Source organism: Anabrus simplex, chromosome 1 (genome assembly GCF_040414725.1).
Source record: "Anabrus simplex isolate iqAnaSimp1 chromosome 1, ASM4041472v1, whole genome shotgun sequence".
Classification (NCBI taxonomy): Eukaryota; Metazoa; Arthropoda; class Insecta; order Orthoptera; family Tettigoniidae; genus Anabrus; species Anabrus simplex.
Window position 1 is genome coordinate 1,127,472,479 of NC_090265.1, and position 26,423 is coordinate 1,127,498,901.

Consider the following 26,423-nt stretch of genomic DNA (forward strand, 5'->3'; position numbering starts at 1 on the left):
CTCTAAACAATCGACATAATTAATTTCATGGCATATGTATATATTTTTAAATTGAACACTTAACCATAGATATTCTTGCGTTGATTGACTGAGAGACCTTGCTATTATTAAATTAAATCTAAATAAGCAACACAAAAAATTACTGGCTTCTAAATGAGTCAAGTATGAGAGTATATTGATAGCAAGGGCATATATAGATTAAAAAGATGAATTAATTTTGTTGTTTGAGCATGTTTAGGTGGGCATTGTCATAGATATTTTCTACTCCAACGAACGAAGATAGCACTCAAAGGGAATGACTTCATACAGTATACATACAGAAGGATTTATGAAATACATTCTTGACTGTCTGTCAGGTCATCAACCCAGGGGCTGGTTGGAGCCTCAAATATCACCACCTAAGGCTATTCGAAAATAGGGAAAGCGCAACTTACTATGGGAGGGCCAAAATGAGGCGTACTAGACAAGATGAGGAGTGAGGTATTTTGTAGCTGCTTTCCTCATTGGGCCAGGAAGTACTATTGCAGCACAACTAACCCTGTGAGCAATACTTTTCATAACAATCAGACGCACTGGTCGTGCTCTGCATATCACTAGCCAGCACTACCCATACCACTTACCCATACATTTTGGACATATATAAACAATTCAAAGGGTTAAAAGTGATTGTTAATGCAGAGGTCTCTCACTACTGGGTTCCGTGGTTCAAATCTAGCTCACTCCATGTGAAATTTGTTCTAGACAAAGCAGAGGCGCTGCAGGCTTTTCTTCTGGTACTCCGGTTTTACCTGACATCTTTCATACCAGCAAAACTTTCCAATATCATTATTTTCATTTTATCTATCAGTAATTAATCATTGCCCCAGAGGAGTGCGACAGGCTTCGGCAGCCGGAACCATTCTCATCCTCGCAGCTAGATAGGGGCTTCATTCATTCCATTCCTGATATGGTCGAATAGCTGAAAGAATCCGAGTGGAGTAAATAATACTACATGAAAGCCACATCTGGAAGAACAACGTTTCCATGCTATTAAGAATATCTAAATAAAAATAAATATAGCTCCTGCTTCTGTAGAGGAGAGAGATTTGTTTTAATATTACAGATAATTCAAATAGAAAGATGTCTAGTCCGGGTGTCAAAGGCGTGCATGTATTCAGTTCCCCAACAGGGAGTAGAGAAATTTGGAAGCAAGGCTTACATTTCTGGAGAGCAATTTGATCCTGAGGTTCAATTAGCCTACAACGAAAAAGAGATCGAATTAATTCTTTGAAATAAAGGTGTACTGTATAACACCTACAGTGACAAGGTTAGGGATGAAGAGAGCATTTACCTACCACTCCTCCAGAGGATCATTGTGGCCTATATGGAGACTGCTAATAATTTAACGAGTAAAAATTGGTTCACGCTAATGATTAGACGATTGATTGTTTTGGTACTGGTTGTAATTTTAAGGTGTATCTGATGAAGAGCATGAGATAGTTCTGCTGACCTGAAGTCATCGTTGTGTGTAAGTCTCCTGGTTTTTAGAACAAGAAGTACCCAGATTCTACAACCATGTGTAATGGAGATCTTCAACATTAAACCTTCCAAGATTTCAAATAATTATGCAGAGGCCTGAGCATATCACCATACGGGTAAGTAGTGAGATAAGGTACTTCCATAAAGGAAATATTACGGTATGGACGGCCAGACAAGGAAATATGGTAAAGTAAATCACAAGAACCCCTTCAATTCTTACAACAACAACATCATTAATAATAATAATAATAATAATAATAATAATAATAATAATAATAATAATAATAATAATTTCATCGGCTTCAAACCCGTGATTCACTGATTCACATAGAGATCTATTTTTATCTACATTTGCATTTCCCCTTTTTGCCCTTTATTTGACGTCACGTCAATGTATTACCTGCAACAAGTAGTTTTGCCTAGTGTCAAAATGGGTAGTCATAAAAACTATCTTCAGGGATGCCAACAGTAGTACTGGAACCCACTACCTCCGAAATACAAGCTTACAGCAACCCAGCAGCCAAATCGCTCGGGAGATTCTTTGAATATAAATCCAAAGAACAGGAGAAATGGACATCGAATTAAATAATTGGTTTACAGAATGGGTGGTTATATTTCTGGGAAAGAGAACCCAGAGAATTAAACTAGGTAAATCATTACCTAATTTTGTAATCATTAACAGGGGAATTTCTCAAGGCAGTAATATTGGACGTTTACGTTATCTTATATATATAAATGATACGAGAAAATAACTGAAATCAGAGACAAAGCCTTTTGCAGATGATGTTCTGTTGTATAGAGTAATAAATATGTTACAAGATTGTGAGCAACTGCAGAAAAAAACCTCGACAATGTTGTGAGATGGACAGTAGTTAATGGTATGATGATAAATGGGATTAAAATTCAGGTTGTGTCACTAATAGGAAAAGTCCTCTCGGTTATAATTACTGCGTCGATGGTGTGAAAGTTCCTCATGGGGATCACTGTAAGTACCTAGGTGTTAATATTTGGAATGATGTTCATTGTGGTATTGTAAATATTGTACTGTAATTAAAGAGTAGGCTACACATCTCTGCATTTTGTTATGAGGGTTTGTAGGGTTTGTTGTAGGAATGTAAAGGACAGGGCATATAAGTTTCTGGTAAGACCCCAACGAGAGTATGGTTCCAGTGTATAGGACCCTCACCAGGAGTACTTGATTCAAGATCTGAAAAAAAAAATCCAAAGAGAAACAGCTCGATTTTTGTGGGTGACTTCCAACAAAACAGTACCGTTACGAAAATATTTCAAGGTATGGGCTGGGAAGACTTGGGAGAAAGGAGATGAAATGAAATGTCGTATGGCTTTTAGTGCCGGGATATCCCAGGAGGGGTTCGGCTCGCCTGGTGCAGGTCTTTCTATTTGACACCCGTAGGTGACCTGCGCGTCGTGATGAGGATGAAATGATGATGAAGACAGCACACACACCCAGCCCCAGTGCCATTGGAATTTACCAATTAAGGTTAAAATCCCCGACCCGGCCGGGAATCGAACCCGGGACCATCTGAACCGAAGGCCAGTACGCTGGCCGTTCAGCCAACGAGTCGGACGGAGAAAGGAGATGATCTTCTAGACTACAGGTGGTATGTTCCGAGATGTCAGTGGAGTGATGGCGTGGAATGACATTTGTAGACGAATAAGTCTGAGAGGTTTTTTTTTAAGTGGGGACGATCACAATATAAAGATAAAGTTGGGATTAAAGAGGGCAAATTGGGGCGAATATCCGTTTATAAGTAGAGGGTTAGGGATTGGAATAATATACCAAGGGAGATGTTCAATAAATTTCCAAATTCTCTGCAATTGCAGTATTAAAAAAAAAACTAGGTAAACAACAGATAGGAAATCTGTCACCTCGGCGGCTGCCCTGAATGGAGTTCGGTTTTGATCTACCGTTCGATTGATTGATTGATTGATTGATTGATTGATTGATTGATTGATTGATTGATTTTATTTACGATTACTAGTACGTCTAGAAGATCCAAGTTCCTAGTGAAACTAAAGCCCAGCGCAACATTCTCATTTCTGCAACAAGTATTTTCGTGCCTGTTGTTTCTTCATTAGTCAGCATCCCGATCCATAGGGCATTGCGAATCTAACCACACCCGAGTATATTTCTTAACTTTGATGGGCAGTTTGCTATCACATAGTACTCTTGTTGGTATTCTCCACTTTAGTCACTCAGTATTGATGCGAATTGTTACACCTACACATTATCTGAGAATACCGGTCAACGAGATGTGAATTTATCTGTCCCTGTGCAGTTGAGGAATTTATAGCATATTTGATTATAGCCTTAAACCACTTGATTACTCTCACCTTCAGAGTTGCTTCCTCGTCCGGTACAATGTGTTATTTTTCTTTACTTTAAAATTATGATGGAAAATATTGGTGGTAACGGTATCTTTCCAGATTCTTCCTTATTGAAGTATAAAACTCGTTCTGGTGCTCTGCGAGTGTTCTGTATATGACATATGCGTCCTCCGAATGACATAATACTCTGTATACGGGATATACGCAAAAAACATCCAATAATAATAATAATAATAATAATAATAATAATAATAATAATAATAATAATAATATTAATAATAATAATAATAATATCGTATGGCCCTCGGAGAGATCAGGTAGAGGTACTTTGCTAGTGGACGCTATATAGGCGACCTGCATGTCTGTGTTGTGATGTTAGTGGGGGGGTAGTTATTGTGTTAGGAAGTACGAATGTGTAACCATCTTTTGTTGTTTGCGAGGATGGGGCCCTACCTTAAGGCAATTTCTAATGTTGAAGACCTTCCAAACACCCGACCCCCGAGCCATACGAATTAACCAATTAAGGTTAAAATCTCCGACCCTGCCAGGAATCGAACATCGAACACCTTGAGCCCAAGACAAGAATGCTAGCCACTTAGTCGTGGAGCCGTCCAGCAGTAACAGGCCGTGATAAATTGGAGCCGAACAGTTAAAATGAGGATAGGAAAACTCACAATTTTCATCCAGATTCAAATAGGACAAGAAACGTAATGCCGTTTTGAACGATGTAAAGGGATCATAAGTCTATCAAGGAGCCTTTACAACGTCTTAAGGGACACTCATCTGAATTTTCTATCTTTCTCAATTTTAACTTTATTAAACCGAGCATGTTGGCTACGTGCTTAAAGTCGCATAGCTGTCAGCTGCTAACATTCAACAATTAGTAGATCAGATCCCAACTGACGTCTGCACTGAAGATGGTTTTCCATGGTTTCCCATTTTCGCACCACAATCGCTTCCTTCCCAGTCCTAGCCCATACTCGTCATGGGACCTGTGTGTAACGGTGCTACCATGAAAAAAATATTAACACCAAATTTGGTTTCAGTTTAGAAGGATTTTTCTTAAAGTGTTGTCTTGGTTCAAAATGTTCCAGGTGCCCCATTTCTTGTTTTCTGATTTCAAACTTGGCTGTTAAACCTAGGAAGGTTAGAAGTACTTTGAAATACTACGTCTATTAATAATTAACAACTTAAATTTTAACTAATTTGTTGTTACTGAGTGACATACCAAGCAAATGGCTGTGCGGTTTGGATCACGTTGCTGTCAGCTCGCATTCGAACCCCATTGTCGGCAGCCCTGAAGACGGTTTTCTGTGTTTTCACATCATCACACGAGGAAGATGCTGGGGCTCTACTTTAATTAAGGCTACAGTCACTTCTTTCCGACTCTTAGCGGTTTCCTGTTTCATCACCCCCATAAGACCCACTGTATCTGCGTCGGTGAGACGTAAATATATAAAAAAAAGTGTCATCACAGTGAGCAATTCATTTTTCTTTGAGTTAATCAAAGATATTTTTGAAAGGTTTGAACACTTTTAAGAATGGATTATATAAATTAAGCGCAACATATTAGTGCACATTTGTGCAAATTTTCAAGCTACTCAGGTTAAATCTGGTTTAACTGAGGTATTTTGAATTACAGAATAAATTTATTTTGAGAACAGCAAAGTTGTATTGGGTATGCCCAGTTAAAGACATGCGCAGGAAATTTAAAAATTCAAAATAAGAAGTATGTGTGGGATGGGAAGGGGTGTTAAGGGACCTATCATGTGCTCAAAAGGTTGGAGTGTCTACTAGTATCAAAATCTCAGTGTTCTTTGTGCTGGATATCTGTAGTTATAGATCTCACTAGCGTCACCCAGTTTTCCGGTGTCTAGTGTTTTTAAAAGTCACGATCCGTCATAACTGGTCGTCAAAATTTGATATGAATACACTATCACTCTTCACTCACACCGCGTACGAAAGAAAATAATCGAAATGAGAACAAGAAGAACGACCACGGATACTCCCACCTGATAAACAATTCTGGGAAAACTGCATAACCTTAATCTCTCCTAGGTGACTCGGGATCAAAATAGCAAGTTCAACGGTTTGTTCCTATCATCATTTCAACTGCCACACCACCTTTATCACCATCATTAAACTGAATTTAATTCACTATTTATATAAAGAAAATCAAACATATCCTAACTGCAGCATTCAGCTTATCACGGAAATTACCCTTAAAGGATCGGCCTATTTCTAGCTCCATCATTTATAACTGACTAGCTACCCGCTCCGGTTTCGTACGAGAGCAGTTATGAATTTAAGGCGCTAGACTACTTTTTACAAGTTGTTTTACCGACACAGATAGGTCTTATGGCGACGATGGGACAGAAAAAGGCCAGGAGTGGAAAGGAAGCGGCCGCGGCCTTAATTAAGATACAGCCCCAGCATTTGCCTGGTGTGAAAATGGGAGATCACGTAAGCCATCTTGAGGGCTTCCGACAGTGGGTTAGGCTACTTTTAACCAAGGAATTATAAGATTTCTTTGTTTACGACTCTAATAGTTTTTCGCCAGTAATGAATACGAACCATTTGTTTTGATGTTACACTCGAAAGGGACACGTAAAGCTGCCCACGAGAAAAAAAATCCACTGAGATCAACTCCATCAACACCAAGTGTCTAATAAGTACTTTGTTTATTGTTATTCCAAAGCAGACTCTTACAGGGAATTCGACTCGTTTGAAATCAGAAGGAAAATTTTAAGGAATCATGGGTTCACCCCGTTGTTAAACAGGTCAACATCAGAATCTGATTATTATCCAACTGTGGACAAAGATTTTTACAATTTTTTTCAGCCGCTATGTGACATTCGAAAGATAGTGTAGAAAAACTAATCATCCTCGAAAATGTTCACGAGAGGAAAGATGTGGGCTGGTTCGCACTCGCTGGTTCAACATAATCAAAAATGTTGAATTTATTTGGTGCAATATATCTGGCTGAGAACCGCAAGAGATGGAGAATATTACACAATATTCTTCTCGGAGATTACCATTTCTCAGAATAGAGCAAACGGTTTGTTGTTGTTGTACCTCGTTTATTGCCACGGACTCTTCTTTACCTTTACTATCCCTTTCCTATCCCAACGTCATCGAAAACCTTACTTTATGGGACTCCAACCAAATAAAAATAAGGTGTACTGTCCTCTCCCTGTCCCGTTGAATATAAAATGATGTCGTTATGTGTACATTACAAATGAGAACTAAATCAGAAATAATGTTTGGTAGAGAGAGAGAGGGAGAGGAGACATATTATTAGCACTAAGGAAGTCGTAATCGGTTTCATACACTAAAGCAACGTCCCGAATTTCCTTCTGTAATTCATAAACTCTACATGTTATTTTCCACCTCTTTTTTATAAGGGCACAATTTTGTGGTGCTCTCTTCCAAGAGGCCATTATGAACACTTCTGAATGGAGAATAAATGGAACGTTCAGGAAGGATTCCAGTAAGAATTAGTAGAGGTAGGGAGAGAAAGTAAGAGGTAAGACGATATTACAGTTGAAGCCTGAAGCTTTATTATAATTTCAAAGAGAAGTGCGAGGATCAACGTATCAGTTCTACTGTAGGTAAAAAATCGTCGTTGCCGGGACAAGACCTCCTATGTGATAATATTTTTGGAGATATACTAACCCGCAGCACATACATTATGAAGAGCGAGAATGCCATGACAATATTCACGCAATATTGCACCTTAGATGACAGAACCTTACCGGCCAAAGTTCTAAGCTAAAATATTTCACATAGGAGGTTTTGTCCCGGCAGCGACGAAATGCAATCAGTTGATAACCTAAAATGCCACAAATCACTAATTCATGGCAATGGTTGCCTTTTTAAAGTGAAAAGACTTATCCTAGCATAAGGGGTTACCTGTCCAAGGCCTTAAAGGCATGCTTGGCTAACGCGAGGGACGTGGGTTCGATTTCCCCCAAGGTCGAAAATTGTAGAAACCTTGTTTCCGCTTCTGGAGAAGCAAACAGACCTAGGGTTCGTTCAGCCTACATAAAAATTGAGCACTAGGTAAATTTCTGAGTACAAATGTGTCGGGCGTGGTGCTAATCACTTCATTCCACTTAATTATCATGTTATGGTTAATGGAATCCTTTACTGTGCACACCTCCAAGGGTCTCAATGGATGTAAGGAGATTGCTTTGCTTACAAACCTCGCATCAGTGTGTGCATAAAATATTCTTGAAAGGAATTAAGGATTACCTAACTTCACGATTTTAAAAATATGCAATATGCGATGTTAGTATACCAACGAAGAATTATGAAAGGAGCAAGCCTGGATTGTTACACGACTGATCCCGCGATGATAAGGTACCGGCTGTACAGTTATGCGTGAAAATCGAATCACAAGAGTATTACATTCCATTTCATACACACCGAATGGGACTCAAAACGAGATAAACTGCAAGAAGATTTGTTGCTTTGCTTCTCTTTCACATACAAAATTGAAAGTCTATAATGGATGGCACGACCTAGATTTCATGGAGTTTCATTTTATAATTATTAAATGAAGCTGAGGTATTAAATGTTGGGGGTGGGCTATTCAATAAAATGTATAACAATTAATTACATAAATTTTACTAAACATATTTTAACTACTAACGAGATACAGAATCGTGTTTTTAACACTGATGTAGATTGTTCATATAAATGTTATTAATGATAAAAGGAATGAGGTTGTGGGTTCGAATCCCACTGGTGTATCGTTGGTCATTTTTGTTCTGTACATAACATCTCTTCAACACGTACTAAATGTAAATGCTATTTTCAGCAGCTGTTTATTAGCTAATCGTGATCTTAATTAGTTATATTTATAACATTCGTCTTCAAAATGGAAGATAAAAATAGTACTCTATATTCAACTGAAAAGCATGCAAAACTTCAGAACCAATTTCTGAGGCTATGCAGTTCTTTACAGACATTATTTATACCTAAGTTGTTCCTCGATAATGACTGAGAGTACATTTCTAAATTTATTTTTCAAATCCACATCTTCTCGGAACTGAATGGGTTTCTGGGTTCCTTCAATGCTGTTATAAACTGTTTCTGTTTCAATGACGCATTTGGTTTTGAGTAATAAGGACGTAATGACTTATTTTTTTAAACCAGTGCTATGTTACTGATTTTTGAACAATTGGTGAATCAGTGATCATTATAACGATACTGCTACAGTCTATTTAATTGTAACTTTTATATAATTCAATACATTCCTTCTTAATTTACTAAAAATATTTTAATTCATTGTTTGGCCGGTTTGGAGGGCGAATATCCGCAGTACGGGTTCAAATTGGTGATCACTGGTATACAGAGTACGATATCTATCTTGTAACATGCGACAATGTTTCATACACTGAAGCAATGTCCCGAATATCCTTCTGTAATTCATAGACTCTACATGTCGTTGTTCTGGTATCGAATAGTTGGTAACATTCTTAGTGCTGTAGAGGAGAGGATTTGACAGTGCTTCAATATCTCAAACATAACTCACAAAATTACGTAAACAGAGAAACCCATTACGACACTGTTACGATTACCTACTCAACTACCACGTAAAAGTCCAAAACTAAGCGATGTGCCAGGACCAAACGATAAATTTCTGAATTCATCTTAAAAGAAGAATTTCCCTAACATGTGCTTGACGAGACTTTATAGCTAGTACCTTCACGGGTTCGAATCCATTCTACCGGAAGCTTCGGTATGCTTCGCAGTATCATTGAAGTCTGTGCTCCGTGAGTACAATCGCTGCAGCCGTGGATTGATATGCTGTAGAATTATGCTCATAAAGTCTAGTTCATGATATTTATCGACCTCCTGACTACAATAAGCGTACGAGAAAATATCGTACAATGAGAAAGCATGGATGATATCAACAGTTTTCAAAATTATCGTACGACCGAATATAGTACACAGTACCTGTGTCAGAATTATCGTATGCCCCCTTAATAATCTTACAGTTTGACATCCCATCTAGAAAAGTACCTCGAGGACCAGCTTCTATAACTCACATTAGTCGGTTACTTCCGTCTGAAGTTAGTTGAATATGACCCACATACTTGAAGGAGAACACCACTCCTGTAATAAAATTGAAGGTAATGTACTGTGTAACAGGGGATACCGCTGGAGCTAACATTAAAAAAAAATCAAACAGTGAAACAACGTATAGAAATATTAAACCCATATTTTACAGCAATATTTACGCCGCATGGCTTGCGATGAGTGGGATTGAGTCCATTTCTTCAGATGAGTGATCTTCGTTCAGTCAACCGTCTCGAACCGCAAAACCACAATCTGCAGCTTCCTGTCTTAATAACAGTCCATGTCATAATGCATAACATCGAAGTGATGTCTTTCCATTTTTGAGTCCAAATAAACTCCCGGTGTTATCCTTTAGAAATACACAGCCGCTTTATATCACCGTTAATTACACATACATCGATCTATTGGACTCTACAAAGACAGAAATCATTAGACAAAATTTATATAGGTTGAAAATGACGATGTTATACCAGACCGTTGAATGAATATAATAAGGTTAAAATTAGGGCCATGAATATTTATGGGAGACATTACACTGAGTGGCCAGAAGTCACGGTAAGGGGTAACACTTTAGAAAATGTGCCGTGTATGACCCCTGAGAGTTACGGCTAGCTGCGGCGTAACTGAGCATTCTGTCACAGACACCATTGTCGTGAAGATGGCAGCACGTTGCGAGTTAACCGACTTTGAACGTGGGATGATCATCGCCGCACGACGCATGGGTCATAGCATTGCGGAGATTACACGCGAATTCGTGTTTGCGCGGTCAACAGTGTCAAGGGTGGTTCTTCAACATCGCAGAGGGAATGTTACCACACGCGTAAACCGCCGCACGGGGAAGACATCACGTCGCCTCTGCAGAATCATACTCGACGGGCTTCTGAGAGTCAGATCACTGCCCAGTTGAATGTCGGGAGTCGGGAACCCATTTCTACCAGGACTGTAAGAAGACAACTGCACAGCATAGGCTTCACCAGCCGACGACCAACTCGTGTCCCTTTGCTGACACCTTAACACAGAGCTCAACGAAGTGCATGGACCCACGAATATCGGCAATGGACAATTGAACAGCTTGTCTACGGAGTCAGAGGGAAAATATTGCACTTTACAGAAATTGATGGCTTTGACCAACTGTTGAACTTTTCCCTAACGCTATATGAGACTATAGAAGTATAGGATGACGTTCTCTGCAATTATGTGGAAATAATGAGTATTCTAAGAATCATTACAATCGGAATTTCATAATGAGTACCTCGATGGATCATACCTTCCAAAAGTTATATCATTTTCAAATGATAATAAAGTATGTTCTAGAAAAATAACTCTAGTATAAAATGAATTCTCAGTGTATTTGAAATTACCATTTTATCCTGTGATAAAATACAGTACGTAGTGTCTTCTTTGCTGTACTCCTCTCGCAGACGAAAGTATATCAAATAGAAGAAGGGCATCGAATCTTCAATTTTGCATGGAGGCACTTCCTTACTTGACAGGAATTTCCCGCGAGGATCTTAAAAAAGGGGTTTATTCAACAATACAAGACATCCTACCGTTCTATGTTCGAAAGTCGACAGTTCCCCATCATGGTGGCTTTAATTATTACCATCGGTAAAGTGAAGAAATGTCATCTCCCAATATCCCTGAAGGACCTTGGAGGAGTGAAAGGTAAAGGTTAAAATTTCCAACTTCGGCACCATGTATTGAAAGAAACAATTTGCTCTTTGGAATTAACACGGTTCTCACTTCTTAGTGAACAGCAGGTCCATTGTTTCGCCAGAAGTAGTATATCTTACGTCCAAATTTTTCAACTGTGCCTAAGACCTTCGAGGTGAACCGGCCATGCCTTCACCATCTCCGTTATCATCAATAAAACGCGAGGATAATCCTTCAACAACATGAGCTCTTTCCAGAGTGTCGCTTTTTCGCGTGGATAATTATATATTGCGTCCCCTAGATTTAAGTTTAAGGGAAATAGTAAATTTCATAAAAATATTAAACAACAGGACATTATATTAAGAAATTAAAAATGATGTTAAATCATTGTTTATATGGAAATATTGTCCGGCTCTATGGCTAAATGGTTAGCGTGCTGGCCTTTGGTCACAGGGGTCCTGTGTTCGATTCCCGGCAGGGTCGGGAATTTTAACCATCATGGGTTAATTTCCCTGGCATGGGGGCTGGATGTATGTGTTGTCTTCATCATCATTTCATCCTCATCACGACGCGCAGGTCCCCTACGGGAGTCAAATCAAAACACCTGCACCTGGCGAGCCGAACCCGTCCTGGGATCTCCCGGCACTAAAAGCCATACGACATTTCATTTTATGGAAATATTTCCATTAGACTCACCGAGATTTGATCCTAGGTTGCAAAGACGAAAGAATGACATCTAAATATATGAGCCACAGGGGGTCCAATAATAATAATAATAATAATAATAATAATATGAAGCTTTTCTCATACCCTGGTGGGATGACAGGTGTGATCTGTGACCCAAATGTGGATTTGGTGCGGTGTTACGGCCGGATATTCCACCCTCCGCTGACTCCAGCGCTATGTGGTGGGATGTAGTCTACGTCGTTTACAGGTTTCTGTGGTGGACAGTTGTGTATAAATGAAGAGCTGTGTTAAGACAAGCATAAACACCTTACCCTCGCACCAGAAGAATTAACAAGATGCGCCAAATTCTCCGAGAGAGAAAATAATGGTACCTGGGAACCGTCGGAATCGAAAGCCTTCAAGCTGACCACTAAGCAGAGGAACCGGACGTTTTTCATCATCATCATCATCATCTTCTTCTTCTTCTTCTTCTTCTTCTTCTTATATTTACGTTGGACAGTTTCCAGATTGCCTTTTCTGCACATGGATGAAAGCTGGTTAGGTTCAAGATATCTTATTCATAAGTTAGAAATTACAGATAACAGACATGAATGTCACGATTTTCTTTATGTCGCACCGACAAGGATATGTCTTTTGGCGCCGGGCTGAGTGGCTCAGACGGTTGAGGCGTTGATCTTCTGACCCCAACTTGGCAGGTTCGATCCTGGCTCAGTCCGGTGATATTTGAAGGTGCTCAAATACGACAGCCTCGTGTCGGTAGATTTACTGGCACTTGAAAGAACTCCTGCAGGACTAAATATCGGCACCTCGGCGTCTCCAGAAGCCGTAAAAGTAGTAAGTGGGACGTAAAGCAAACAGCATTATTATTATTGTCTTTTGGCGACGAAGGAATAGGGTTAGGAGTGGGAAGGAAGCGGCCATGGCCTTAATTAAGGTACAGCCCCCAGCATTCGTCTGGTGTAAAAATGGGAAACTACGGAAAACCGTCTTCAGGGCTGCCGACAGTAGGGCTCGAAGCCACTATCTCCCGAATGGAAGCTCACAGACATAAAAGTAGCGAGAATGACTGGTGGTACAATTGGTGGATACAACTGCATTATTGTGGTCGTAACTAGGAGATAAACTCGACTAATGAAGATGTGAGCATAAAGCGGCTTCGGTGGTTGGGTCATGTGTGCTGAATGGACAGGTTAACTAGGAGAAAAATGGACTTGGCCATAGACTGTATGAGAAGAGGGAGAACAAGACAACGAAGATCAGACTCAGAATGATTTGACGGTAAAGTGCGTGGAACTAAACGAAGAAACATAGCTAGTTGCAAATAGAGAACTGGGAAGATGGTTAGTTAATTTACAGCGCCTTGCAGACTGAACCCTGAAAGGCAGTAATGAAAATATATATACGATGTTCTTCTTTTTATTATTATTATTATTATTATTATTATTATTATTATTATTATTATTATTATTATTATTATTATTATTATTATCTTCGCAACAGTTCAACACATTTTCATTCCATTTGTGTCGTTGAATCACTTTACTTAGAAATTCCACTCTCCACTTCATGTTGATAGGACGGTTATATAAATGGTGCAACATGTAACGAGATGTTCAAGTTCTTTCGCATGTTATCCTCCGTAATACGACCCGTCGTGTTTTGTTTTTCTCATCGTCGCTTTAATTCTTTAATTACGTCTGACTGCAGCCATGTAGCTTATTTGTCGTCCAATGAAAAGAGAACATGAATCACAATTTAAATTACGTTAAACTAGAGACAGTTCTGAGAAAATTAGGACGAAATTGTGTGGGAAGAAAGTCCTGGTGAAACGTTTGTTTTGACAGACGAAGTGATCCTGTTCTAAACTCTAGTCTAAAAACTTGTCTCCTAACTTAATGTGATGGATAAATGTAAGCTTTGCCTTCTACCGACCGTTGGCTGTGTTGAATGTAATAAAATTCCATGTGTTGTTACAGTGAGACGTGCAGAATAAAAAAGATCCATTTCAGAGACAGTCGACAGAGCTCTTAATATCCTTATGCACAAGAAGTGAACTTAATAATAATAATAATAATAATAATAATAATAATAATAATAATAATAATAATAATAATAATAATAATAATAATAATAATAATAATAATAATAATATTTTTTGCTAGGGGCTTTACGTCGCACCGACACAGATAGGTCTTATGGCGACGATGGGATAGAAAAGGCCTAGGAGTTGGAAGGAAGCGGCTGTGGCCTTAATTAAGGTACAGCATTTGCCTGGTGTGAAAATGGGAAACCACGGATAACCATTTTCAGGACTGCCGATAGTGGGATTCGAACCTACTATCTCCCGGATGCAAGCTCACAGCCGCGCGCCTCTACGTGCACGGCCAACTCGCCCGGTAATAATAATAATAATAATAATAATAATAATAATAATAATAATAATAATAATAATAGCTATGGGTCCTAAATACACTTACGAACAAAGGGAATGTGGAATGGAATTTAAAGTTTGTTCTTTTTTTTAAATATGCAGTATAGCAAATGAATGTGAAATAGTCACTCTTACTACTATAATTCTATACTGTGAAAGCTAAACTAACGTAAGTCACATCTTAGTTATTTTACAGGAGAGAGAAAAAACGTCAGTTGAAGAGCATTTTTACTGCTTTATGACTTAACCAATAAATGTTCATAATTGTTCTTGATAAATTTTGTGTAATTTTGATCACTGAAGATATTCATCAACATAATTTACACTCGAAATGTTTAATTATTAATTTATTTCCATCAAAATAAAATGACAGTGGACTTACGTTTTGTGGCTCTAAGTTTCAAAAAATGTGACTTACGTCGATTTAGCTATCAGGTACAGATTATATGTCGACTTGTTAACAGTGAGAATGAGATCCATTTTACAATCGGTCGATCATAGTTTTGAAGGTATGACAGGGAGTTAAGTAATAAGAACTGAAGGAAAAAGAGCATTATTGAATAAAGGATGACACATTTCATACCATGAAGTGGATACCCATAATTATTTTCACAAATCACATAAGAAATATAAAATGACACCGGAAATTATGTATAAATATTCTATACAGATGGATTTAAAACGGTAAATTGTGCTGAGAATGAATATTTGATTAAATAGTTATAAGGTAGCCCTACATTTAGAGTTTCAACTATTCAACCTGTTTCTATTTCCAAGGATTGTTATAAATTTACCATCAATGTATCTTATATTTTACAAAGTGATTATTTGATTTGATTTATTTGTGTCATCTGATGGTGTTCACTTTCGTTAAATATTTCAGTATATATCATAACGCTTAACTTTCAAATCTCGTGTTTCTTTCTTTTTTAATCAGTTTACCCTCCAGGGTTGGTTTTCCCTCGGACTCAGAGAAGGATGCCATCTCTACCGCCTTAAGGTCAGTGTCCTGGAGCGTAAAACTTCGGGTCGGGGGTATACAACTGGGGAGCAGGACCAGAACCTCGCCCAGGTGTCCTCACCTGATATGTTTACAGGGGCCTTGTGGGGGATAGAAAGACTGGAAAGGATAGACAAGGAAAAGGGAAGGAAGCGGCCGTGGCCTCAAGTTAGGTACCATATCAGCATTTGCCTAGAGGATAACTGGGAAACCTCGGAAAAACAATTCCTGGATAGCTGAGGAGGGAATCGAACCCCTATCTACTCAGTTGACCTCTTGAGGCTGAGTGTACCCTGTTCCAGCCCGCGTACATCGTGGCAGAGCCGGGAATCGAACCCGGGCCTCCGAGGATGGTAGCTAATCATGCCAACAACTACACCACAGAGGCGGACTCAAACCTCGTGTTTACTTACATTAAAATCCGGTCCATTATGGGCTTAGGATAATTTTTTCCGTTTAATTAGGTAACACGTATACTATAATAATAATAATAATAATAATAATAATAATAATAATAATAATAATAATAATAATAATAATAATAAAAAACAGCAACTAAAGGCATTATAATGGTGATTATGCAGCCATTCAAAAATTTCTTTATAAGCCTGTAGTGCCTTTTCGGAGAGACCAATTATTTTGATAGTTATTCGTGTGCATTAAAAGAGTCCTGTTAATATTTTCTTCATCTTTGACTTCTGGGGTCAGCACTTGATGTGGATTTGGTCCGATCTTACGGTCAGATGCCATTCCTAACGCCAACCTTATATGAAGGGATGTGTGCTCTCTCATGTGTCTCAGTGGTGGGTGGTAGCTTAGTGTGATTATAGTATCCGAGTCACAGCAATTAACCACATGCAGTTAAAATTGTCGATTGTGCCAGGAATCGAACTTGGGGCCCACAGAACCAAAGACCAGTACGCAGAACACAGTCCTGACACTACGATGGCCTGTAAATTGTACGCGTCTGAAATGAATAGTTTGGTTGTCATCACAAATAATTTCCTTCCCTTTGCCGACATCTATGCGTTGTGCAGGTGATCCTTCAAATGTGATTGTCGGGACGACCGTATTCATTTCAGGTTTCGCAATACTATTTCTTTCATTCTGTAAATGGTGTTTGCCCGGCAGAAGAAATCCTTCAAATTTTGACTTCTTATAAACTTAATTTATCAGCATTTTTACTTGCTGCTAGTGGAGTAAATGCTTTATATGGTTAAACTTAATTTCCCAATCCCGGAAGTATATTCATAAAATATGTGTTTCTTCCTGCTATTTTTTGAATCTAAATCAATTTCCTTCTCTGCGAACGTATGTATATACAACGTGTGTCACATTATTGTTACCATCATGCTGTTTCCTCTGTCATACACAAATCCATTTACGTCATATATTTTACTAGCGAGATACCCGTGCGTTGCAAGGGTTAACCTGAATGTAATCTTTCAAGGATTTACAGTTTGGAGCCCACTATTGACTGAGCATGTAAACTGTTTCGTACGAAAAGCGGTTTGGAGGAATTAATATTAATTTTCGGACCTAACACACATTTAAATTCCATAGAACAGGAATGTTTTAAAACACTACCTTATTAACATCTAGGACGTAGAAGCGGCCCATGCGTGAAATTTCAAATGTTTTGTTTTAGGGGTAGACTGTTTAAAAATGCATTTAATATCTAGGGCATAGAAGACCAACATTTATAAAATATTTAAGTTCATTTGTGAACCAGTTTCAGCGTCAATCCCCGTCTAAACTCTCAAGGGAGAAATATTTTGAAGTATATTATATTTGATCTTGGACATAAAAGAATAACCTAGTTGTAGAATGACAGTTTCTTACATCAAACGATTTTGAAGGGATGAACAATTTAATTTCAAGAACTAACTCCATTTAACCCTTTAGGGGTTGATTATTTTAAAATATTTCCCGTTTCACGCCTATGATTGAAAATATATACCACCATTTGGCATTTTGTCTACGGTTAAGGAAGAATAAATATTTTTGTCACGAGGTTTCATCCTCCCCCACCCCCCCGCAGTCAAAACACCTTTGGGGTGAATTGCTTAAAGACCACTTCTTATTTTAAATCTGAAGCATACTGGAGAAACCATTATGTGTAATTTCTTGCCCGTATTTCAAAACTATTTCACAAAAAAGGATATTTTTATCAACAGGCCTTAACCCTCCATTTCAAAACCACTTAGTGATGTATTGTTTTAAGACCATTTCTAATTTAAAAAATATAAAACATAGAAGAGCAACCATCATGGGAAATTTCAGTCTCGTGTGTCAAATGGTATCAGAGAAATTACTATTTTTGTCATTAGACTTCACACCCCAGTCAAAACTCTTTAGTGGTGTATTGTTTTCAGATCAGTTCATATATAATACCTAAGGCGTATAGTAGCAACCACCATGTGAAACTTTGTAAATCAAACGGTTCGGTCTAGAATGCCAGGAATAACAGCAGAGAGGAGTCGCCATGCCGACTACACGACACCTAGTAATCAAGGCCTTCGGGCGCTGAGCAGCAGTCGCTTGGCAGGCTCTTCGGGACTGCTGTACCATGGGGTCTGGATAAGTCAAAATGATTACATATATATTAATATATTTTCAGGTCTCACCCTCCCGGTCAAAACCTTTAGGGTTTTTTTTTTAGACCACTTGTTAATTAAAATTTATTTCTGAGACCCATAGAAGCAACCATCATGCGAAATTTCAACCTCGCATGCCAAATTATTTCAGATAAATTGTAATTTTTGTCGTCAGGCCCTATTACCCAGTTAAAACTCCTTACATGTGTATTATTTTAAGACCCCTTCTTATTTAAATTGTAAGGTACATAGGAGAAACCACTGAGTGAAACGTCATGTTTGTCCGGTGAATTGCTTCAAAAGAATGAATATTTTTATTTCAGAGTTTTAACGTTTCTTCCACCGCACGTTTCACCCCCTTTCTTAGTGAACACCTAAACTGAAATAGAAATGTATCACCAATATTTATTTATGTCCATTAGTTTTGCCTGGGCTTTGATTGACAGTAAGTCAGGACATTGCATTTTATAACTATAGATAGCAATGTTATTTTAGCAAATAGTATTATGGAGCTATACAACCGACCGACCGACCGACCGACCGACCGACCGACCGACCGACCGACCGACCGACCGACCGACCGACCGACCGACCGACCGACCGACCGACCGACCGACCAACCAACCAACCAACCAACCAACCAACCAACCAACCAACCAACCAACCAACCAACCAACCAACCAACCAACCAACCAACCAACCAACCAACCAACGAAATAAACAAACAAAGCTTTTAGCAAGTACAGCTCCTGAAGTGTTTTCTGTATAGACGACTGCTGCCTATCAAGATCGCTTCCATGTCGGAGTGTCACATGGTCAAAATTATACCATTCTCAGCTATATGATTTGGCTTTTTTTGGCCAGATTTACTGTCCCGCATATCCGCCAGCTCCTCAAATCGTCTCAGGAATTTGGGTTAAAGAACCTTCCAACCCCACATTTCGGGATTAAAATCCTTGGACTCACTGGGAATCGAACGTGAGGCCTTCGAGTATGAGGCAAGGAAGCTATTCCTACACCAATGGGTTGCCGCATCCATGTTTCTACAAGCTTCTTTCTGCAGAAAGGACTTTAATATTTCTCTTCCTTCTATGTCCGTTGTGCTTCTAAACTGACATTTCGCAAACCATGTGGCCAACGCTTTATCCATGTTACCAGCGCCCTACTACTACTGGAACTACCATTGCAATACGACCGCAGCTCATAATCCTCGTAAAGTGTGAAACCGAGAAAAAATAACGAGTTACGAAAAAACGTTGAAAACAAAATTCATACCCGTAACATTCTGAAAGTACATTGTAGGCACTTAATAACTTCACCTAACTGTAAAGCAAGTTAAGTAATAAGAATAAAAGAGAATGAGGAAGAAAGAAACAACTTACAGCTAATGACTGGCCACTAGTAGAACATTATAACCAACAAAAGGGATACTGAAGTAATCTCAAAGTCACTGTAACCCTCTAATGATACATCACCGTCACTATCGCCAGATCCTAAAGGGATTACTGAATTTTCAACAAAGTTTTCCACTGCACTTTCATTTTCCCACTATCACTGTTTGAGTATGTTGCACAACTTTAGTCCAGGTATCTGCACTAATACTGGACAAAGCTTTCTCTAATAAGTTTCCCTACTTTGGAAACTGTAAAACGTTTATTCCTTGCAGCAACAAAGCCTTAATCTGAACCCTGATCTTTTCAATTGCATTAACGTGGCAATGATTACATTACTTCGTGTCCATAACAAACAGAGGCAACTATGGTTTATTTTCCATCACGGTCTTCAACAGTTCACCTTTCCTCGTGTCATGACTAAAGAGACAAAGACTAAAAATATATGAATCATACAAATGACTAAATAATTGCTGAAAATCGCGATTCGTACCGAATATCAATACCCTAAACTAGGAAGTATATGTAAACAAGTAAATCGACAACTAGGTTTCGAGATCACACTCTGTATATATAAATCGATGTTAAAGACAAGTTGAAATACTGGATGTGTGTGTTTCAGCACAAAACAACTAGACAGCACAAAACGTCAATTCTGAAGTTTTAATCTTTAGAGAATACTCTGAAATCATAAAAGCCTGGTTTTATATTTTCCCTCTACTTCTTATGAGTTCTTCAAACCATGTCAATATCCTCCTACATATCTACCACTAGTGAGAATTATCATAATCCAATTTATACGCATGACTTCACCCAACATGTCTGTTCTTAACTTAACTTCCATCTCTTTAATACGAATAACTTCCTAGTGACTGCCTGAATGAACAATCATTTTTGCTGCATCATGTCTGTTATCTTCAGCGTATGAAAAATAAATCATGATCCTAAACAGCCCTTGTAAAATAAAATTCTTCTTGTTATTGTATATAAGATTATAATAATGATTATAATCATTCTTTTATGGGGTCAAACAACCAGTTCACTGGCTCTAGATACAAATGGCAGCAGTATCATATCGCACTGCTCGGCCCCGCGTTGTAGGGGGCAACGCGCCCGCCTGTCACCGGCGGCCCCGGGTTCGATTCTCGGCCGGTCAGGGGCTTTTAATTGTAAATGATTAATATCCCTGGCCTGGGGACTGGGTGTTTGTGCCGTCCTTAACTTCCTTTCCTCGCATTCAACACTCTACACTACCGCAATTCCAATTACATGCAGGGTCATATCATATCTCTCTAGGTCGACGCCCCGAACAAATTGCATTAAAGGAATAGTTATATCTGACTAACATCGTCACTGAATTCTCGCCAATATAGCCGCAGATCGAATCCCGATCAATACATGTGCAATTTTTGAAATGGACGTCAGGTTCATATTTTCTGATGAGCTGATTTATGGAGAGCAAGATTGCTGTTGATAAAGATTAATAATGTTTAAAGACGAAAGGTAACACCCGGACAAATTGATTGCGACGTGATAGATGAGACACATTGTTACTGACTTCTCCCCGAGGTGGTCGTGAATGTAATCCTGATCAAGGTATGTAAAAGTTGCGAAATGGAAATCAGTTCCCTGAGCTTCGAAATAACCGTAAAAAACGGGAAGTACCCTGTACTATATATGTTTACTTGTTTGCTTGCTTGCTTGCTTGGCATGTCTGTGTCCTAAATATCAAGTTATTGTGGCCGCAAGAGCTTTGTTTTAACTCACTTAATATTTGGTTCCACTTATCACTGAGTATTGAGGGAGTACCCAACTCATGTTTTTGAAGTGATACATACTGTTTCACTTTAGTGTATTCTATCTGATATTACATTATTTTAGTCTTCCACAGATGTCATGATCATCCTTGCGTACATTTTGCAGTTAATCCAAATAGCAAAATATTAGACTGGAAATTTTCTACCAGATTAAAATTATAATCCAGCCCGAGCCATGCTAATTAGGGATTTTTGAGTTCAGGTGAACGTCACTTTTCTCATTTACGCGGCCGATGAACTAGCCCTTAGGCCTCTTTAAACAACGAACAAACAAACAACTAATTTACGCTTATTACAAAGACGCCTTCTTCGTACAGCTCATAAAAGCCCATATCGGAGCGGAAGGTAAATGCTTGTACTATCTGTACCCTCGGCACTAAGTGAGATTGAGGGGCTCGCTCTAAGTTCACCCCGGAACTACCTTGGTACACATTTTCTAGTGTATGGGGAGTGAACCTCAGGGTCGTGTTTCCTTAGTTGTACAAGCCCAGATTGTAAACTTTTCTATAAGATGTTACGAAAACTTGACCTCCCGCGCATACTAAGCACCATTTTATCACCTTGGTTTGCAAGATCAGTTGCCCATTATGAATTCACGTCACCAATGAAAAGTACTCCGCCGTGCCGAAAAATCATCTGATGTCTTAACTTGGCAAAATGAAGGAAAGCAGCCTAGTTCGGTCACATCTTCCGAAATGACAAATGCAACCTGATACAACAACATATTACTTAGGCACCGAACTTCGAACAATGCTTCGACATTCATGACAGTGCAACTCGGGTACTGGAAACAGAACATAGGAGAGATATAATCCACTACGGTCGTCATATTTCCGTGAGTAGACAACACCAGAAGAAGAAGAACATACTGAATTAGGTAATAAATAATGGTATTTGTTTTACGTCCCACTAACTTCTTTGACGGTTTTCGGAGACGCCGAGGTGCCGGAAATTAGTCCCGCAGGAGTTCTTTTACGTGCCAGTAAATCTACCGACACGAGGCTGACGTATTTGAGCACCTTCAAATACCACCGGACTGAGCCAGGATCGAACCTGCCAAGTTGGGGTCAGAAGGCCAGCGCCTCAACCGTCTGAGCCACTCAGCCCGGCTACTGAATTAGGAATGTCCTGTTTGCCAGTCACTATGATCAAGCAATACGTCACACTGAACATCCTAGTATCTGCGTACCACATCTGCTGAGGCACGTCTGGGACCTTCAAGAGTCTGCTGAGATACTGATTTCTTTAAATGTCGATCTCCATTTCAAAGTTAATTGAAATTTAAGATACTTTTTTTGTCCCGTCTGCATCAATATTGTTGATACTTTTGATGATAATGGTTTATATGTTAACGCATGACTTTATTAACCCTGATTTTTGAATTCCTATACAATCTTACACATTGTGTAGTCATTAGGAAATAATTCCGAACAGACCAAAACAAAATGAAAGTTCTCCTAAGCTCAGGACCATTTGGTCTACTTAGCATGTTAATAACCTTTCCTCCCCTCCTGTGCTATTTCCATGATAATACTCTCTTCTTGTTTCTGAATATTAAACACCAAGCGCAATAACAGTTACACACAAAAGCTTGGAAAATTGTTCGGGATAGCATTCGACTTTTAGCAAGTTTCTGAAATTAACCCGATTAAAACAGACACAGGACCCCACCCTCAGCACATTCCTCTCATCTCTCCTATCCTCCCCCCTTCATATGAGATGTTCCCTCCGAGACAGAAACAATATTGCGAATACATATCTACCTTGCACGGCACTATACTCTGGGGAAGTTCGAGAATGGTTCGACATCCAGAAGAAAAACAAACGCTATACTTCTGAGGCAGTAGGATGGTAAAAGTTAATACGTGATTAGCGCAGAAAGCGTCTGTAGAGAAATAAACACGAAACCAGTCGTGTACAATATAGTTCCCTCGTTAACGCTTAAATTTTCCCAAATTCAGAGAATTGAATTGAATTTATTGATGATTAACATGCCACTGAGGCTGAAACGCCTCTTTATATAGCTTCTTCGTATAATACAATACGCGTTTATGATCACACCAACTACATTTTTATAATATTAAAATATTAAATTCAAGATTAAACTTAGACTACAAGAATCTAAGGAATATAACGCTGAAACGAAGAAATAAAATACCTAGATATACAGGGTGTTACAAAAATAGGGGGCATAATTTCAGGTATGTATTTGTTGCATGTAGACAAACAAAATAGTGCATTACAACGTGTGTCCGGAAATGCTTCATTTCCGAGTTATGGAGTTCACAACACTGAAATTCACCGGAACGTTTTTTCTTCCGCAGGTCATTGTCATTACAGAAGAAGTTCAAAATGTCCACCTCCTGCTTGAATACAGACCTCACATCGATGTCTCATTGACCTGCGAACACGATCCCAAACTCCAGGAGTATTGCGTATGTCCTCACACGATGCCACAATTCGATTCCGATGGGTTTCCACATCAGCCATCGGAGACGAATACACCGATAAATGGCCCCACAAGTAGAAAACGAGAGAGTTCAGATCAGGTGAGCGTGGAGACCAAGCAATCGGGCCACCTCTACCTATCCATCGATCAGGAAACATTCGATCCAAGTCAATGAGACATCGATGTGAGGTCTGTATTCAAGCAGGAGGTGGACATTTTGAAGATCTTCTGTAATGACAATGACCTACGGAAGAAGAACGTTCCAGTGAAGTTCAGTGTTGTGAAGGCCATAACTCGGAAATGAAGCATTTCCGGACACATGTTGTAATGAACTATTTTGATTGTCTACATATAACAAATACATACCTGAAATTATGCCCCCTATTTTTGAAACACTCTGTATACATATTTCTGGTTGTTAGACGCAAGAAGATCATCCCCTTGCGTACTCCTCCAGGAAGATAGGTGTTAAGAACTGCTTTAGTTGGGTGCAGTTAGTGTTATTTGAGAAACGGTGAAGATTAAAGGCGTTACAGATACGTGATGCAGTGCAAACAAAGGATTTGTTAAATTTAATGGTACGGCGAGGGGAATTTGAAGGGTAGTTTTGTAAACCGTCCGCCTCTGTGATGTAGTGGTTAGCGTAATTAGCTGCCACCACCGGAGGCCCGGGTTCGATTCCCGGCTCTGCCACGAAATTTGAAAAGTGGTACGAGGGCTGGAATGGGGTCCACTCAGCCTCGGGAAGTCAACTGAGTAGAGCTAGGTTCGATTCCCACCTCAGCCATCCTCGAAGTGGATTTCCGTGGTTTCATGCTTCTCCTCCAGGCAAATGCTGGGATGGAACCTAACTTAAGGCCACGGCCACTTCCTTCCCTCTTCCTTGCCTGTCCCATCCAATCTTCCCATCCCTCCACAAGGCCCCTGTTCAGCATAGCAGGTGAGGCCGCCTCGGTGAGTTACTGGTCATTCTCCCCAGTTGTATCCCCAACCCAGAGTCTGAAGCTCCAGAACACTGCACTTGAGGCGATAGAGGTGGAATTCCTCGCCGAGTCCGAGGGAAAAACCGACCCTGGAGTGTAAACAGATTAAGAAGGAGAAGAAGAAGGAGATTTGTAAGCGTATTATCTCTGTTATAAACCAACTCCATGGGTTTAAATGCTTTATAAAGGTAGTATGGGGTCTTCAGTTCGAGAAATTGTGCATAGCAACAGCTACTGAGATTTCCCGTCGTTCCTGGAGTTTCAACCATTGCAGCTGCAGGTATGTAATATGGTGTTATGTGTTCATCACGCGCCCGGCATTTTTCACGTAACGAACACATGCGTTTTCTACCCTCTGTAGTTTATGTCCAAAGTTTCAGATAAGTCGTTGTATACGACTGAACCATAGTCAATTTTTGGGAATATAAGGCTTTGAACAAGTAGTTTTCGCATGAATGGTGGTGTATATGACACGTTACGTTTCAAAATATGCATGGGTGACACAGAGAGAAGATATTGAGATTGATAACATAAACAACTAAACATATTGTCACCGAGCTCGATAGCTAGAGTCACTTAAGTGCGGCCAGTATCCAGTATTCGGAAATTAGTGGGTCCGAACCCCACTGTCGGCACCCCTGAAGATGGTTTTCCGTGGTTTCCCATTTTCACACGAGCAAATGCAGGGGTTGTACCTTAATTAAGGCCACAGCTCCTTCCTTCCCACTCCTATCCCTTTCGTGTCCTCTCGTCGCCATAAGACCTATCTGTGCCGGTGCTACGTAAAGCAACTTGTAAAAAGAAAAATGTAAACATACTGTCCACTCAAGACTGACCACTAGAATTGTTTTTAGGAACGTAATTTTTGCACTAAAATGTTAGCTTTCAGTCATTATGAACGATTTGCTAGTACCCGCAATCCATCAGAAAGATTTGCAAATACAACAGAAAATTTCAAATGCAACTCTTACCTAAAGTTTAAGATTACTAGTACTTTTTGAGAGTCTACATCAACCAGTAGGATTCATCTTATGAATCGTTTCTTTTCCAACTTTGCGTGCTAACAGAAGTATTTTGAGACTATATTTATCGCTCTATATTACTTAATCCTTTTGTCATTAACATTTAAGTAAATAAGGAAATTCAGAAATAAAATTATTCCTCAGATTGCTTCCAATATGCACACTAAACATGATGCACGGCCATTCCCCTTATTTAAGTAATAAATAATAATTCAAACGAAGCTCGTCCGCGAATTAAACTTGCGTAAAAATTACATTCTTATTAAACCTAGACAATATTGAACTATCGAAGTCGAACATAGTAGATATCTATATATATAAAGTAACTTGCCCTGACTGACTGACTGACTGACTGACTCTTCATCGCGAGCCCAAACTGCTGGACATAAAGAAATGACATTTTGGGGCTACATTCATATTAACACGTAGGTGCTCGTTA